Source organism: Musa acuminata, unplaced genomic scaffold (assembly GCF_036884655.1).
Source record: "Musa acuminata AAA Group cultivar baxijiao unplaced genomic scaffold, Cavendish_Baxijiao_AAA HiC_scaffold_1139, whole genome shotgun sequence".
Classification (NCBI taxonomy): domain Eukaryota; kingdom Viridiplantae; phylum Streptophyta; class Magnoliopsida; order Zingiberales; family Musaceae; genus Musa; species Musa acuminata.
Window position 1 is genome coordinate 2,565,727 of NW_027021351.1, and position 17,899 is coordinate 2,583,625.

The following is a 17,899-nucleotide window of genomic DNA, read 5'->3' on the forward strand; positions in this document are numbered from 1 at the left end:
TTGATCCAAGCTGCCTTTCAGACCTTGACCCTTAAGGTTAAGAGAACGTCTGTCTATTAGGATCGTAAAGGCACTAAAAGGGGGTGAATTAATGCTTTCGAAATGGAGAAATTATTCAAAAAATTTGTTCAATGAAATTAGTATCAGAAATATGTTTAACTTAGAATATAAGTATAGTAAGCAATTAAATCAGTAAGCAATAGTAAAGTAACGAAGAGCATAAAAGGAAATACACATTGAATTTATAGTAGTTCGATCATCGCGACCTACATCCACTCCCGATTTCTCCTCCGTTAAGGCCACCAGCTTTTAATAACAATCTTCTTTTCAACGGGCGAAGATCAACTACCCTTGTTACAACTCTTTTCTCCTTTTCATAGGCTTAGGAGAGAACTTTTATAACTCTTTTTTACAAGTAATCCTCACACCTCCCGTAGAATGATTGTAATTTGGATAAAAAGGATAAAACTCAAAATTTCTAAAATTCAAAGGCGAAAAATTATCCTTTTATCCAAAAACGTAATTCCCCTTCCCTGCCCGTTGCATTGCGACCACTATCACCCCGCCGACGAAGATTGGTATACAAAAACCTAATTCCCAAATTTTCACAAAATGGTCGTCGTAAGAAGATTAGTATGCAAAAACCTACAAAACCAAAAATTACATATATATATAAGAAAGTTATGTTACCTAGGGAGATCGTATATCCCTGAATTCCTATAAATCTATCGGAGATGATGAAGGAGGTCAATTGTTATAAATCCCTGGAGATCGCTACCCAAATCTCCACATGCCCCAAATAGGGGCTGCTAGCTGAGGAGGAGAAGGGGGGAGGAGAATAGGATATACTAGTAAAAAATACCTAGCCTATGGTCCTTTAGTTCCCTCTTAGTTTAACAACTCAAAGATTGACCCAAGGTGCCTTTCGGACCTCGACCCTTATGGTTAAGAGAACATCTATCTATTAGGATTACAAACGTATTAAAAGGGAGGGTGAATTAGTGCTTTCAAAATTGAGAAATGATTCAAAAAATTTATTTAATAAAACTGGTATCGAAAATATATTTAACTTAGAATATAAGTGTAGTAAGCAATTAAATCAGTAAGCAATAGTAATAAAGAGCAAAAAAGGAAATGCATATTGAATTTATAGTGGTTCGATCATCGCGACCTACGTCCACTCCTGATTCCTCCTCTGTCGAGGCCACCGACTTTCACTAACGATCTCCTTTTCAATGGGCAAAGATCAACTACCCTTGTTACAACTCTTTTCTACTTTTCAGAAGCTTAGAAGAAAACATTTACAACTCTCTTTTACAAGTAATCCTCACACCTCCTTTAGAATGATTGTACTTTGGACAAAAAGGATAAAACTCAAAATTTCTAAAATTTAGATAGGCAAAATTATCCTTTTATACAAAAACCTAATTCTCCTTCCCTACCTGTTGTGTTGCGATCACTACCACCTCATAGGTAAAGATTGGTGCGAAGATTGGTGCATAAAAATCTAATTCCCATATTTTCACAAAAAGGTTTCATCGTCATACGAAGATTGGTGCGCAAAAACATACGAAACCGAAAACTATTCATATCATAAAGTTGTGTTATCTAAGGAGATCATATATTTCTGAATTTCTATCGATATATAGGAGAGGATGAAGGATGTCAACTGTCCTCCTCTTTAGAGGTGATCCACACGATAAAGGCTGTGAAGACGCTCCTTGAATCATTACCCAAATCTCCATATACCCTAAATAGGGGTTATTGGCTGAGAAGGAGAAGGAGAGAGGAGATTAGGAAGTGGCAACAAAAAAGGCCTAGCCTATGACCCTTTGGTTCTCTCCTATTTAGAGGCCCCATATCAACTTAACCCTAATGGATTCTACCCTATTGGGTACTAGATCTCTGTCAAACTATCCAAGCCTCTTAAATTGGTATGTTTGTACCCAATAATCTCTTATTAGCTCTTATTAGATCTCATCTATATGATTCAATGATTCAAGGGCTTATTGGATATCCAATAAGATAGGGGCTCTAATGAATATCTCATATTCGAACCTCTACTCGTCGTAACACCTACCATATGTGTGTAACCCTCTAGGCCCAATATCGAGTTGGTCATGAGTCATACTTGTCAGAACTCCTTCTAGCTTAGTGGATTATTATCTCCATAATAATTTACTCGACTCATCGACTACAAACGTACTATGTCATTACACCACAATCCCCAGATGATATAGGGGAATCTAATCCTTTGGGCCTATCTATCCTCAGTTACTATGTACCTATAATCTCTCATTCATCTAATATCCTAGAGATCGTATACCGGGTATGGTGCTGTTAGGCCCACACTAGTTTCTACTCGAGTCTTGCTCTAATCGGATTCTCTCAAAGAACTCTTTCTCTCTCAATCTGAATGATCGCGACGAGGGATTTGTTTGAGTGAGAACATATGAGATATTTCTCTCATTACATCAAGAGAGGATGATCATCTATAGTTCTCGTAAAGTTGGTTGCCACTCCCGATGATTGGTTGTGCTAGATCTGAAACTTCCAAGCCTATAAGTTCGGTATCAAAGAGTAAAGTACTCATGCAGGACATCCTTGGTGTCTCAAGTCCAAGGATCATATACACTACTGAGATGACGGAATCGTTGTCTGGCAATGGGGTATGATAGAATCGCTATTTGACAATGAGGTATCATCAATCATCCAAAATTCTGTAAGTGGATCAATTAGTGAACTCATTCTCCAATGAGCACCTATGCGGTATCCCTAGTATCCCCATATGAATAATTATGAGACCAACTACCTCTATCATATGGATAGGTGTACAACACACTAGTCTATTCAGTTATCTCGATGTTCCTCTCGAGTGACCTATAACCGGGATTATTTAGGGTCTGTGTTTAAAGGCAAATCGGTCTCAATATCATGATCTAATCATGATCTGATTCACATTACAAAGATCCATGGACATCACAATATATGCAATATATAAGATAAAATGATAAAATATCAAATAATATATTAAATAAAAAGAGTGCATATCATATCACACATGTTATCACTCACGTGATTGGCTTGCAGGACACCTAAGACTAGCGTCTTGCCACATGAGCTGGGTTATCCCTGACCATATAGGTTGAGTCATATATAGCTACATGGGTTGGGTCTTGCTTAGCTACATGAATTGGGTCATACATGACGAGTTATACCTAGTTATTTTTTTTATTAAAAATAACTCAAATCCATGAATTAAAGAATTTCAATTCTTGATCTTAAATTTAAAACTAACTAAATCATAAAAATTCATATATAATTCTTGAAATATAGATATATCTAATTAAATAAACTAAACTATTATATTAATCCAAAATAAAAAAAAAAAAATTTACTTAAGCTTAAGAGACCATTATAAGTCAACTAATCATTTTAACATCACAAATCAATTATCATTATTTATTTATTATAAAATTTTAAAATTAAAATATTATTATGCATAATAAAATTATAACAATTCTAATATCAAATATTTCAAAATATGAATAAATAATTATTAGAAAAGAATGAAAGATCATACCTCTCCTCGAGAATCCTCACTTCAATGAATCCTCTCCTCGATCATTCCATTGCCAAGCTTGGTAAGGAATAAAGGAAAACGAGCCTCGAGAAGATGAGCTTTCTCTGAAAGATAAATAATAATTTAATTTTTAATTTAATTTTATTTTACTTTCACATACGAAATATAATATTTATTTCTTATGATTCATACACAAAAATAGAATATAAACTATTTACTTCTTAAAAATCATATTATCCATCAGGAAATAAATTAATTAATAATTTAGTTGATTGAAAAAAAATTTTAACTCGTCCATATGATTAAGAAAATTAATTTTAATTATTTCCTTAATCATACTATATAAATATGAAAGTTATTAATTTAAAATAATATATTATTTTTATATGTATATATATAAATATATATATAATGAGGTTGGAAAGACAAGTGAGGGACAGAGGAAGTCACATGGATCAGTAGGCTGTCGCTGTGGAGTGGCCAACTCAACATTTGCCCAAGGTGACAAGTTGGGGACATGACAGTTGAGTTCGATCCAGTGTTCTCTAGCTGTACATACTTGCAAAAAACCAGATATCCACCATGTAAGCTGGCTGGCCATGAGAGACAAAACAAGAGAAGAGGAATGGAAGTATCAGTCGATGCTCCGTAGTCTCTCCCGCTTGATGTGATTTGGTAGATTACTAGATGTAATCTGGATCGTCCGTTTGAATCGATAACTTAGATTGCTTCTACAAAGTTTTCTTTGTTGAGCTGAGTTTTTGAATTACAAGTGATCCTAAATACTCTCTTCGGTAATTCTGTTTTCCACAAATTTATGATAAAAAATAAAAATATTAAAATTATTATTCTTTGATTGGGTGATAGCATTTGAGATCTTTGAGATATGTTCAAATATATAAATTCCTTAAAATAAAAAAATTATAAATCCTCCAAATAAAAAAAATTCCTTGATCGAATCCTCCAAACGAAAAATTAACTTATGCATCAGATGGATCTTTTCGGATACACACTGTTAGTGAACAAATGTGTCGTGGCTGGTGAGTCAGCACGGCCTGGTCCACGGGTCGATGTCGGGAGTCTTCTGTCGGCTGAGCTGGATGCCGAGGTCGACCGGACACTCACGACGAGGTGCTGATCAACGTTCCTTGGTGTGCTGATCCAGGCGCTGTGTACGCCTAATTGCATCTCTCCTTCTCCGGGGTGGTTGGCAGCTTGTCTTCGCGGGGTGGCCGCGCCCTCGGGAAGGGGTGCTGGTTAGCGTTGGTCGGGATTCGGGTCGATTGGCTGTTCTCCTTCATGCACTGGACGACGATTCCCGGGTAGTTGGCAGTTCGCCTTCGTGAGGTGGTCACGTTTTCCTACAAAAATAGCCCTCGTCGGGATCACCCGACGAGGCCCCTTCGACGAGTAAATCAGTTGAGTGATCGATTGATTTTTTGTCCTCTCTTGCCAGATGCTGGCTAGAGGTCTTTATATTACTGTACGTGGGTCGGTCGTACGTAGGTTGGCGTGGTGGACGTGCCGAGTAGTGCCTTAGTACGGATTCTAACTTGGCGTTTCTTGGGGGTGGCATCGTCTCGGGGTTCCCGAGGCCGAGCAGTGCCTTAGTATAGATTCTGACCTAGCGTGTCTTGGGGGCCAAAATATGATGTATCACTTCTCTCTCTCCCCCCCCCCACATCAAGACGTGTCGCGGGGGCCTTAACGGGCCAGGAGGCATGCTTGGGTTGGAGGGATATTGATCACTTAGGGGGGGGTGGGGGTGGGTGGGGTAGGGCGATTAGAGGGGCAACGCCTTGTGCCTTGAGCAGGATTGATTCTGCGAATTGAGCTGTCGGGGCCTATTGTGCTTAGTCGATCAGATAACCAGTTTGGTGCGGGTCGAAGTTACGGACCCCGATTTTGTGATTCGACGAGCGGATCGAGGTGACCCGGTTAGAGCTGCGAGTCGTGGATTGACGTGGAGCGACTTGGGCATTGGACGGGGAGGGGCGTCGGATCGGTTGCGAGGTGTGACTCTAGCGTTAGGTTGTTCAAGATGCGGCTCGGGCATCAGATCGACCGTGAGGTATGACTCGGGCGTTAGGTTGTTCGAGATGCGCTGAGGCATGGCTTAGGCGTTGGATTGGCCGAGGTGCGCTAAGGCGTGGCTCGGGCATTGGATTGGCTGAGATGCATGGCTTGGGCATTCGATGGCTGAGGTGCATGGCTCGGACGCTGGATTTGGCCGAGATGCGACTCATGCGTTGGATTTACCGAGATGCGACTCGGACGTTGGATTTGGTCAAGATGCGACTCGGACATTAGATTGGCCGAGATATGGCTCGGGCGTTAGATTGGCCGAGTGGATAGATTCAGCTCTGAATAGGACCTGGGGACTGAATAAGTTCTGTTTCGAATCAAGTTTAGGGACCGAGTTTGTGAGCTCGGCTCCAAATTGAGTCTGAGGACCGAGTTTGTGGGCTCGGCTCCGAATTGAATCTGGGGATTAAGTTTATGAGCTTGGCTCCGAATTGAGTCTAGGGACCGAGTTGTGAGCTCGGCTCCGAATTGAATCTGGGGACCGAGTTGTGAGCTCGGCTCCGAATTGAATCTGGGGACCGAGTTGTGAGCTCGGCTCCAAATAGAATCTAGGGACCGAGTTGTGAGCTCGGCTCCGAATTAAATCTGGGGACCAAGTTGTGAGCTCATTCCGAATTGAATCTGGGGACCGAGTTGTGAGCTCAACTCCAAATTGAATCTGGGGACCGAGTTGTGAGCTCAGCTCCGAATAGAATCTGGGGACCGAGTTGTGAGCTCGGCTCTAAATTGAATTTGGGGACCGAGTTGTGAGCTTGGCTCCAAATTGGATCTAACGGGTCACTAGTCGGGAGCGATCTAGAGAGGCTCGGGCAAGAGCTAGGCCGGTGAGTCGTAGGTCGGGAACCGATCTAGAGAGGCTCGGGCAAGAGCTGGGCCGACGAGCCCCAGGTCAGGAACCGATCTGGAGAGGCTCGGGCAAGAGCTAGGCTGGCGAGCTATAGGTCGGAAACCTATCTGGAGAGGCTTGGGCAAGAGTTGGGCCAACGGGCCGTAGGTCGGGAACCGATCTAGAGAGGCTCGGGCAAGAGCTGGGCCGGTGAGCCGTAGGTCAGGAACCGATCTGGAGAGGCTCGGGTAAGAGCTGGGCTGATGGGCCACAGGTCGGGAAATGATCTGGAGAGGCTCGAGTAAGAGCTAGGCTGGCGAGCCACAGGTCGGGAACTTATCTGGAGAGGCTCGGGCAAGAGTTGGGCCGGCAGGCCGTAGGTCGGGAACCAATCTGGAGAGCCTGTGAACCTCTTATCGCGAGTGGCTTTTCGACGGGAGATTTTGGATGACGAGGCATCTTTCGATGGGTCCCCTGGGACGTGGAGTTGCTTCTCGGGGTTCCTCGAGATAGCGCCCGAGGTGACCTTTTCGGATGAAGTCCTTGCTTTGATTCTGGAGGTCACGACAATCTTCCGTGTCATGGTCGTAGTCCCAGTGGAACGTGCTCAAAGGGAGAGGCGGAGGCCTCGAGAGTAGTAGCTCTTGTCAGTCGGGCCTCTGGCGGGGTTGCACCGAGGCTGCTGAAGTTGTTCCCCGGGATTGTTTTGCCCTTAGCCTCTTGCTATTCATGTGCTTTCCCGCCACCAGAGCTTCAGCGGCAATGTACTGATTGGCGCGCTGGAGCATCTCGAGGATGGTTACCGACGGCTTCTCGATCAGTGACCATAAGAACCTTGAAGGCTTCAAGCCTATCAGAAATGCCTGCATGATAAGAGAGGGGTGAGCATCCGGGAATCCCCGGATCTCAGTGGCAAAGCGTGCCACGAACTGAGAGAGCGACTCATCTTCATGCTGGGATAGCACAAGCAGGGTGGCCATGGAAGGCCTAGGTCACGCACTCGCGAGGAAGTTCTGCTCAAACTCCTCGGCGAGTTGGTCGAAGGATGAGACCGAGGATAGGCATAGCCGGTTGAACCATGCTCATGTCGGTCCCCTTAGAGTGGTCGGAAATGCCTGGCACATCAATGCATCGGAAGTGCCATAGAGGGCCATCTGAGCCCGGAATGTGGAGGTGTCGTCGTATGTCTCCAATGTCGGTAGCCTGAAGTTGAGAGGTACCAGCTTGTCCTACACTTCTTGAGTGAAAGGGGACCCGCTCGAGCTGCCTTCGTTGGACTCGCCCCACGATTTTCGAAACTCACGCTAGAATGCGTCCAGACGTTGGTTGACCTGGGACAGTTGGATCCTGAACGAGTCATCCGTCGAGTCGGACGTTATGGTGTCGAGCTCAGAGCCGGGCGGTGTGATTTGATAGGGCGTGGGTATGCTCTGCTTGGGTGGACCTCTCGGGTCTGTTGCTTGCTCTCGGGCTTCTCCGGCCCCGACCTGCTCCCCGCTCGACCGCTGCCGGGTCGGGTCGATCGAAGGAGCTGCTAGCTGCATGATCTAGGGAATGAGTGGGATGAGCGTCTGCATCATCCCTGCCATCGCTTGTACTTGCTTGGTTAGGCTGAGGAACGCCTCGGGCGACACGGCCGAGGGTCTCGTGGTAAGTCCGGGAGGTGGTAACCCCGGGTCATTGAACGGGCGCTAGTAGCGATCTGGCGTCGAGGCCGGGATCCCCCCATCTCGAAGAATGGGGAGGGGCTGATCTCCGAGCCCGATAGAAGGGTGACAGGCCGGTAGTTCTCCCTCGGGGAGAGCTCCCGCGGGATGCTCTTGCGACATGGCCCTCCTTCTAACGCTAATTTTTTAGTGAACAAATGTGTCGTGGTTGGTGAGTCAGCACAAACTGATCCACAGGTCGATATCGGGAGTCTTCTATCAGCTAAGCTGGATGCCGAGGTCGATCGGGCACCCACGACGAGGTGCTGATCAGCGTTCCTTAGTGTGCTGATTCGGGCGCTGTGTACGCCGAGCTGCGTCTCTCCTTCTTCGGGGTGGTTGGCAGCTCATCTTCACAGGGTGGCTGCGCCCTTGGGAAGGGGTGCTGGTTGGCGTTAGTCAGGATCCGGGCCGGTTGGCTGTTCTCCTTTGTGCACTGGACGACGATTCCTGGGTGGTTGGCAGCTCGCCTTCATGAGGTGGCCGCGTTTTCCTACAAAAATGACCCTCGTCGAGATCACCCGACGAGGCCCCTCCGACAAGAAAGTCAGTTGAGTGATCAATTGATTTTTTGCCCTCTCTTGCCAGATGCTAGCTAGAGGTCTTTATATTACTGTACGTGGGTTGGTCGTACGCAGATTAGCATGGTGGACGTGCCGAGCAGTGCCTTAGTATGGATTCTGACTTGGCGTGTCTTGGGGGTGGCATCATCTCGGGGTTCTCGAGGCTGAGCAGTGCCTTAATACGGATTCTGACTTTGTGTGTCTTGGGAGCGACCTCGTCTTGGGGTTCCCGAGGCCGTGTAGTGTCTTAGTACGGATTATGACCTGGCGTGTCTTGGAGGCCAAAATATATCGTATCACACACCCCTAATAAAATCTTATAGGATCTTAGTTTAGATTGTTTCTTCATCTGACACTATATCACTTTCGACACTATATCACTTTAAGACATATGCAGCAGAGGACCTTGGTTGGATCCAAATCAACATCCTTGTTAGATAACAAAATTTTGACTTAACTTCAAAAAATTCTAATCGTATGGTTTGTAGTGGTTCTAAATCAGCATCTCATGGTTGTAAAACTATGTATCTCCATAAATTTGAATCGTATACAGGGTTAGATAAATTTATTAATTTAAATTTAACCAAGTTAGTCCTGCATCATGATGATGTTAGTGGAGATTTGAATTGATATATAGAGGTACATGAGTCTCAGCTCCCTAATTCCACAATCACCTTATCACAAGTAATATTCAACATAGCAATTGCCTCAAGATATTTAGCTACATGAGTGTCATCTTTCTTTATCAATTAAACAATGGTCTCGGGTTAAGCACGACAGCTTCAACAAATAAGGTATTACCTTAGAAGAAGAGAAAAAAAGGGATAAGATTACTTCAAGGGGATTGACCTCCTTGATCACTTCGAGGAGATCGATCTCCTACTATTTGCTAAAGGCTAAAAAGTATTTCCTTGATAGTAAAAAGAATCAAATACATTCATATTTATAAAGTTCTACCCCTTAGTCCTTTTGGACTTGGACTTCTAATCAAAATAACAAATCTTAACTAAACACTTAGCCGACTAGAAGGTTTAGTTGACTCATACCAGAGCTATAGAACTTAAGAGAATATGTTCTTTACTTTAATTTAGGACTTAGAGAATTCAGAGGATCCTAACATTCCTTTCTCTTTTAATTCAGCTTTGTCCTCAAGGATGAGCAGCATCAAACTCTAGAAACTTCTCTTTCAGTATATTGTAGAACTATCATGTAGCATCTTCCTTTAGTAAGTTGGCCCATTGCACTAGAACTTCAATCACAAGATGTCTACGATGCATCACAACTCGTCGATCAAGTATGGCTTGCGATTGAACTTGAACTTCACTAGCAGCAAAGATGTCCAGCAAATGGTGTTGCACTATCTTATCTTCACCTAACTTCTTTTTAAGATAGGAAACATTAAAAACTGGGTGTATCTTGGAGCTAGCCAACAAATCTAAACGGTTACCAACTGGTCCAATGCGTTCTAATACTTTATAAGGCCCGAAAAATCGAGGAGACAACTTCATAGAAGACCATACCTTTATGAAAGTTTGCTTGTAGGGCTGAATACAAAGGAAAACCCAATCACCCATGATAAATTCTCGTTCATGTTGGTATTTATCAACTTGTTATTTCATTCTTACTTATGCAACTGCAAGGTTATCCCTTAAAAGCTGAATAATCTTGTCTCTATCAAGTAATTCCTTATATACTTAATCAAATTTAGAGGTGCTGAGTACATATTTTGTAATTGTAGGTGGGGTTCGACCATAAACTGATTCAAAAGGAGTCATTTTAATAAGAAATTGGTAGGAAGTATTATACCACCACTTTGTTAAGGGAAGTCATTTTGTCTATTCCTTTAGCTTGTTACCGATAAAGCATCTTAGATAATTTTCTAGGCACCTATTTACCACTTCAGTTTGCTCATATGTTTGTGGATGATAAGTAGTACTTATATTCAAATGGGTACCCTGTAAACAAAAAAGTTTTGTCCAAAATGTGCTAGTAAAAATCCTATCTCTGTCACTAACAATGGAATGAGGAATCCCATACAATTTAACTATGTTCTCAACAAAAATACGAGTAATACTTATGGCAGTATAAGGATGTCATAAAGCATAAAAATGAGCATATTTCGTAAGCTACTCCACAACTACAAATATAATGCTTTTTCCTTGTGATGGTGGGAGTCTATTAATGAAGTCCATGGATATGTCGGTCCAAGCAACATCAGGAATAGAGAGGGGCTGAAGCAAATCTAGGGTAGTTACTGTCTCACTTTTGTGGCATTGGCAAACATCATATTCAGTAACAAATTTCTTGATAAAATTTTTCATACCCTTCTAATAGAAAAGTTATCAGACTCATCTGTAAGTGTGGAGAAATAAAAAATGATCAGCAATTGGTGATGAATGGAACTCCTTCGGAATTATCGCTTAGCAAGAAGAATATGGTGCTACAACTATTCGGCCTTTATAGCGTAAGTTCACCAAATCTCACCTATAATTTGGAATAGAACCTGAAGCTTCTTCTAGTCTTCTAATAATATCCTGGATCTTAGAATTATCTAACCATTTTCTCTTGATAATTTATAAAGTCTCACGAGTAGGAATGGAGATAGCTACTAGTTCAGGTTGTTATGGAAGCCGTGAGAGTGCATCTGCAACTAAATTCTTGCTCCTGTTTTTAGAAGTAATCTCATAATTGAATCTTAATAGCTTGGTGACCCACTTTTGTTGCTCTAAAGAAGAAATCTTTTGCTCCAGGAAATATTTTAAGCTTTTGTGATCTATGCGTATTTGAAACCGTCGGTCAATTAAGCAGGGTCTCCACTTCGTGACTTGATATACAATAGCTAGCATCTCCTTATCATAAATAGATAAACTCAGATGAGAAAAGGAAAGAACCTTACTAGTGTAAGTAATGGGTTGACCTTCCCACATAAATATAGGTTATTTACCTATTCCAGAAGCATCAGAGTCAATCATAAATAACTTGTTAAAATCAGATAGAGCAAGCACTGATGTAGTAGTCATTGTAGTCTTCAAAGAGTTAAACCCCTAAGTTGCCTTTTCTAACCATTTGAATGCATCTTTCTTCAGAAGTGATGTCAAGAGGGCACTGATTTTGCCATATTCTTCATATACTTTTGGTAATAGCCCGTGAGTCCCAAGATTGGCCAATCTTTCATTACTTGGATTTTTAAATGATCAATTGTAACACCCTTTTGAGAGATGATATGGCCGAAATACTCGACCTTTGGTTGCACAAACCTGTACTTTGATTTCTTGATAGAAAGACAATGCTCATGAAGAATAGTAAAGATAGTCCATAAATGTAATAAATGACTCTCTAAGAATGGACTATATATTAGAATATTATCAAAGAAAATCAAAATAAACTTATGGAGATAAGCCCGAAATATATCATTCATTAAACTCTGAAATGTAGAGGGTGCATTGGTTAACCCAAAAGGCATTACCAGAAATTCATAGTAGTCGTTATGTATTCTAAAGATAGCTTTCTACATATCATCTTCATGCACTCTAATTTAGTGATAGCTCAACCGTAGGTCCAATTTAGTGAAAATCTATGCTCCTCCCAATTCATCTAATAGCTTATCTACCACTGGAATAAGATATTTGTTTTTCACTATAATGTTATTGAGTGCTCTGTAGTTCACACACATTTGTCATGAGCCATCATTCTTTCTTACCAATAGGACTCGAGAGGAATATAGGCTAACGCTAGCTCTTATGACCTCTGTTTCCAACATCTCTTTGACAATCTTCTCTATCTTTACCTTTTAAAAATATGTAGATATAGGGTCGAACATTAGTTAGTACTCTCCTAGGTAAAATCGGAATTCAGTGATCATGAGGTCAAAGAGGTGGGAGTCCTTGTAGCTCTACAAATACATCTGCAAACTCTTTGAGCAATTATTCGACATCTTCGATCTGGTTGTGCACTGTCGCTTTCTTTTCAATGCTCTACAATTGTACAAAGAATTTAGTGTGTCTTTCGAAGAATCCTCTCCATCCGATGGCTAGTGATAGTTGTGACCTTATTTCTATATCTTCCCTTTAGGATCACTTGCTTTCCATAAAAAATTTCATAATCAATTTAAAAAATTTTAGGAAACATCACCTAAGGTTGATAGTCATTTAATTCCAAGCACCACTTCATAGTCTTCCAAGGGTAGCAAAAAGAAATCCATAAGCAAATCTTGGCCCTGCATAATCAGTTTTATCTTTGAACACTTACTATCATAAGTGAGAATATGTCCATCAGTGACCTTTACTTCAAATTTATTATAGCCATCAATATGGTAAGCCAATTGAGTAGCAATCTTATTGTCCATAAAATTATTAGTGTTACCAGTATCAATCAAAACAGTAATATGTTGATGTTTTAAAGTTCCTCCAACTTTCATAATTTGTGAGTTAGAGTAGCCGGCCAATGCATGCACTATATGTGTGATAGGTTCAATATTTTTATTAGTATCCATACCTTCATGATCAAAGTCCATATCGTCAACTTCTAGTTCCTCCTTATTTGGCTCAATCATCAGAAGCTTTCTTTATTTGCATCGATGCTTCTTACTTCACTTTTTACCACAATGCCAGCACAAAACCCTTCATTGATCTTTTATTGAGTTCTTCTCGGGTTAGTCTTCGGGTATTAGGGTTTCGGTTGAGAGTAGATAGGGTGGGCGACTTGTTGATTACCTATTTGTTGACACATCTATTTCGATGATTCTCCATACTGATTTTTTTCTTTATGAAAATGTGCAAATGAGATTGCAATGGTCATAGTACGGGGTTGGCAAGCCTTAACTTTACACCGGATATCTGGATTAAACCCTTCAATAAATTCATCCACTAGTTGTCATTCAAACTAATCTCTGGCTTGATTTGATAGTTGTTCAAATCAATTGTGATATTGTAGCACTATAGAGGTCTAAAGAATTTTGGCGACCTGTCCATCAACATTCTTGTATTCGGATGGTCCAAAATAAACAAGAAGTCGTCTCTTGAATTGCTCCCACGAGGGGATCCCGTGACAGGTTTCGTACCAATCATACCATTGAATTACATCTCCATCTAATTGGATTGAAGATATTTCCACCTTGAATTCTTCTAGAGTTCTGTGAAAGCGGAAAGATTTTTTGCCCTAGAGATCCAACTAGTCGGATCCCCATCTTCCCATCTTAGAAATTCTACATTCATACGTGGGTAGCTTATGTCATGTTCTTGGTGCCTTTTTTTGTCTCTAGATCAGTTTAACGCTGGACTTGAGCTCTCTTCTTGTTGAAACTTATTCAAATTCTCCAATAGGCTCCTTTTAAAATCATTAAGGGTTTCCTATAGCCTATTCTCAATTTTGGCTTCTAAGGCTTCTAGTTGAGCTCTCATTGAATTGTCGGTAGCCATTGCGAAGGACTACATATTTGTAATTCCCAACTCCTATTTTTGGTGTCGGGTCATAAAGGATCGCTACAAGGATGCCGAGGAAGCCTTGGCCATCGATAGTAGCATGAGGGCTCGCTACGGTCGCTACATGGAGGGCATGCAACTAGAGGACAACGTCGGTGGTGTGGTTGGGAGGCAACGACGAAGTCGAGAGCAATGTGAGGGCTCGCTGTGGTCGCTGCGTGGAAGATGAGTGGTTGGAGGGCAATGCCAATGGTGTGGCTAGGAGGCAACGGTGGAGGCATGATTGTTGCAACAGGAATGCCGAGGGTTGCGACCAGGAGCAAAATCAGTCACGTGATTGGGACGAGATGCTGGCAATCTCGCGGCTAGGACGGGATGCTGGCGATCCTGGTCGGGGCGATGAGGGGGTGGTCTGTTGGTATTGCTGCTATTTGAGGCGCTCGAGAGGGCAATGTGGATGAGTCGACGGGCAGAACAGCAAGATTGCACAGTTGGAAAGCAACGATAGAGTCGAGAGCAGTGTGAGGGCTCACTGCGGTCGCTGCATGGAGGACACATAGTTGGAGGGCAACGTCGGTGGCACGGCTAGGAGGCAGCAATGAAGGCATGGTTGTTGCAACGAGAACACCGAGGGTCGTGGCTAGGAGCAGCGTCAGTCACGCGGTTGGGACGGGACGCTAGCAATCCTAGCCGAGGCGACGAGGGGGTGGTCTGCTGATCGTCGCCATTATTCGAGGCACTCAAGAGGGCGACGTGGATGAGCTAGAGGGCAACAAGCATAGTAGCAAGATCGCATAGTTGGGAAGTTGCACCGGGATGCCAAGCGATCGGTGTGGAGAGTTGTAGTGGAAACATCGAGGATCATGGCTTTAATACCATATGATAAGACCCTTAGGGTTTTACCTTAGAAGAAGGGGAAGAAAGGGATAAGATAACTTCGAGAGGATCAGCCTTCTTATCACTTCGAGGGGATCGACCTCCTAGGTTTTACCAAAGACTAAAAAGTATTTCCTTGATAGTGTAAAGAAACATATACATCCCTATTTATAGAGTTCCACCCCTTAGTCTACTAGGATTTGGAGGACTCCTAATCAAAATAATAAATCTCAACTATACCCTTAGTCGACCAGAAGGCCAAGCCGACTCCTATTGGAATTACATAACTCAATAAAATATGTTCTTTACGTTAGTTTAGGACTAAAAAAATTCAATGAATCCCAACACTCTCTATCTTAATGATAATGACCATTGGCCATCAAAATGGACCATTAGAGAAGATATTTTGTCTAGTTAGTTGAGTTTGATTTTGATATATACATTTAGTGATTGATCCTTGCCTTATCTCTGTTTACATAATCACAAATTCTTTTTGTCTATTGCAACTATTTAATTCTTAATCAGATATTTCCAATGGCCTATATGCAGAAATCAAATGTTAGTTTTGTTGTTTATACAAATTGTTCATCTCTTAAATGAAGTTTCTAAATTTTTTTTTTTTTAAATAAAAAAACAAGAGTGTAATTTCCCAAATATTATATATATATATATATATGAATATGAAAACTTAGCTCCCTGTAACTGACTCAGCATGGGATATCTCTTCCTCCAAAGAATTCATTTAGAAATCAGGGTGGGTGTTTCAGGCTTCACATGTTGTAAATGTAGCTTAATCTGTAACATTCAGAAAGTAAATTGGAGTTGCTTCAAGAAAGATGCTTTGATGAGCAAATAGATGTCTTCAGCAGCATTAGATGACTTTTCACTGATATAACATATATATGAAAGCTACATAAGAATAATTTTTGTGGCATGAATCAGTTTTTAGCTAGCAAAGAAAAAGAGACAGCAGCAATAGTATTCATCAATTTATGATATAATATTCATCAATTTAATGGTTCCTTGAAATTTTATATTCACCAATTTAATCAATGGTTGATAATTATGATCTAATAACCTGCAAGTCCTTGAATGTTGTCTCCATTCCTTGCAAATATAGTGTCATTTGATAGAGCTTTTTGTCCTTCAATACCACTTAAAACAATTTGGAGATTTTTACAGGAGAAAAATTGCAGGCCAATAGTATTAAGATTATTTTATGGCTGTTTTCATTTGAAGTGAGACTTGAAAGATCCACATCCTTTGGCAAGTATTGGGACAGTAGTTTACTGTTAATTATTGATCAATGTGTATATGCTATGTGGTAAATCATCAATTCAGAACATTTGTTTAGGAAGGAGACAGGCCAAAAGGATTAGCAAATATCAACATGTTCCTTGTATTCTAAATTCTAGAGTAAAAGCATAACAAATGATTAGAACTCAGATACCATAACAATAACTTTATTGATGTTTCCAGGGAAGAAATCAAAACACTAGCCTTAATATGACAAAAGAATCCAGAGATGTTAGTACAGAACACCACAAGCAAGAATTGCTTATTTTCTAAGACAACAACATATATATATATTGGGGGTGAGGTTTCATTTTTAAGATCTGATGCTGGCATGTTTTTGTTTGTAGGTTATAAGAGCACTCCACAAATATCAAACTTATATAACAAGATTATAATTATTCATTCGTAAAGAATCCCTCACGTAGAGACTACAATAATAAAATCATAAAGTCCCAATATTAATGTCGAAAAATTAATGATCTCCTCTGGACCATTACTAATATGATTGTGAAATTTTTGAGAAATTTAAAATAAATCTAAATATATAGAGAATAATTTAAGTATTTTCTTTTGAATTCGAGGTTTTGAGCCCTCCGATAAGAGATGAGACCGGTGCATGAGAATTTTTTATTGACATAATTTAGTGTCTCTTTTTTAGGAAAAAAAAAAATTTTCTGAGCGAAAAAAAAATTATTGTGATGTTTAACGGATCATAATTGAAATTAATATATAGAATACTGCACAAATATCAAACTTATATAACAAGATTATTCCTATTCATTCGTAAAGATTTTTCACATGAAGACTACAATAATAAAATCATAAAATCTCAATATTATCATTATTACTAATATGATTCATGATATTTTTTAGCTATTAATTTTTTTTCAAAAATTTAAGATAAATCTAAATATATAGTGAAGAATTTAAATTTTTTTTCTCTTGAATTCGAGGTTTCTGGCCCTTCCACAATAGATGAGACGGGTGTATGAGAATTTTTCATTGACATAATTTAGTGTTTTTTTTTTAAATATATTTTTTTCCTGAGAGAAAAAAAAATTGTGGTGTTTAATGCATCATAATTGAAATTAATATCTAGGGTATGATTTGAGATGATCCATCTTTTTGGAGAAAGATACAAATCAACAAGAAAAAGAAAAGAAATAAATGACAAAAATAACTTATCATTTGACACAGAAATCAATGAATCAGTAGGAAATAGAGGGGCTAAAAGACAACACCACAGCTCATCCCTGAAGCAATCAGACAAACTTGACAGAAGCATCTCTTCACCACTTCCATGTGTTGAGAGAGAACCAACATACAGGACAATCACTGTACGTACCGAAACATATCCCAAGAATCCATGGAGGTCCGTTGACGACTTCATTAGAGATGTGGTTTCTAGCTTGTCGTGTGCTCCAACCAACACACATCCAAATCAATTGCATTCAGCTGTTGAAAGTTGCATCAAGGTGTCGAAAAGTGAATATGATAGAAGTTGATGTCTGGTTCCCATAAACTCCGAGAAGGAAAGCCATCTG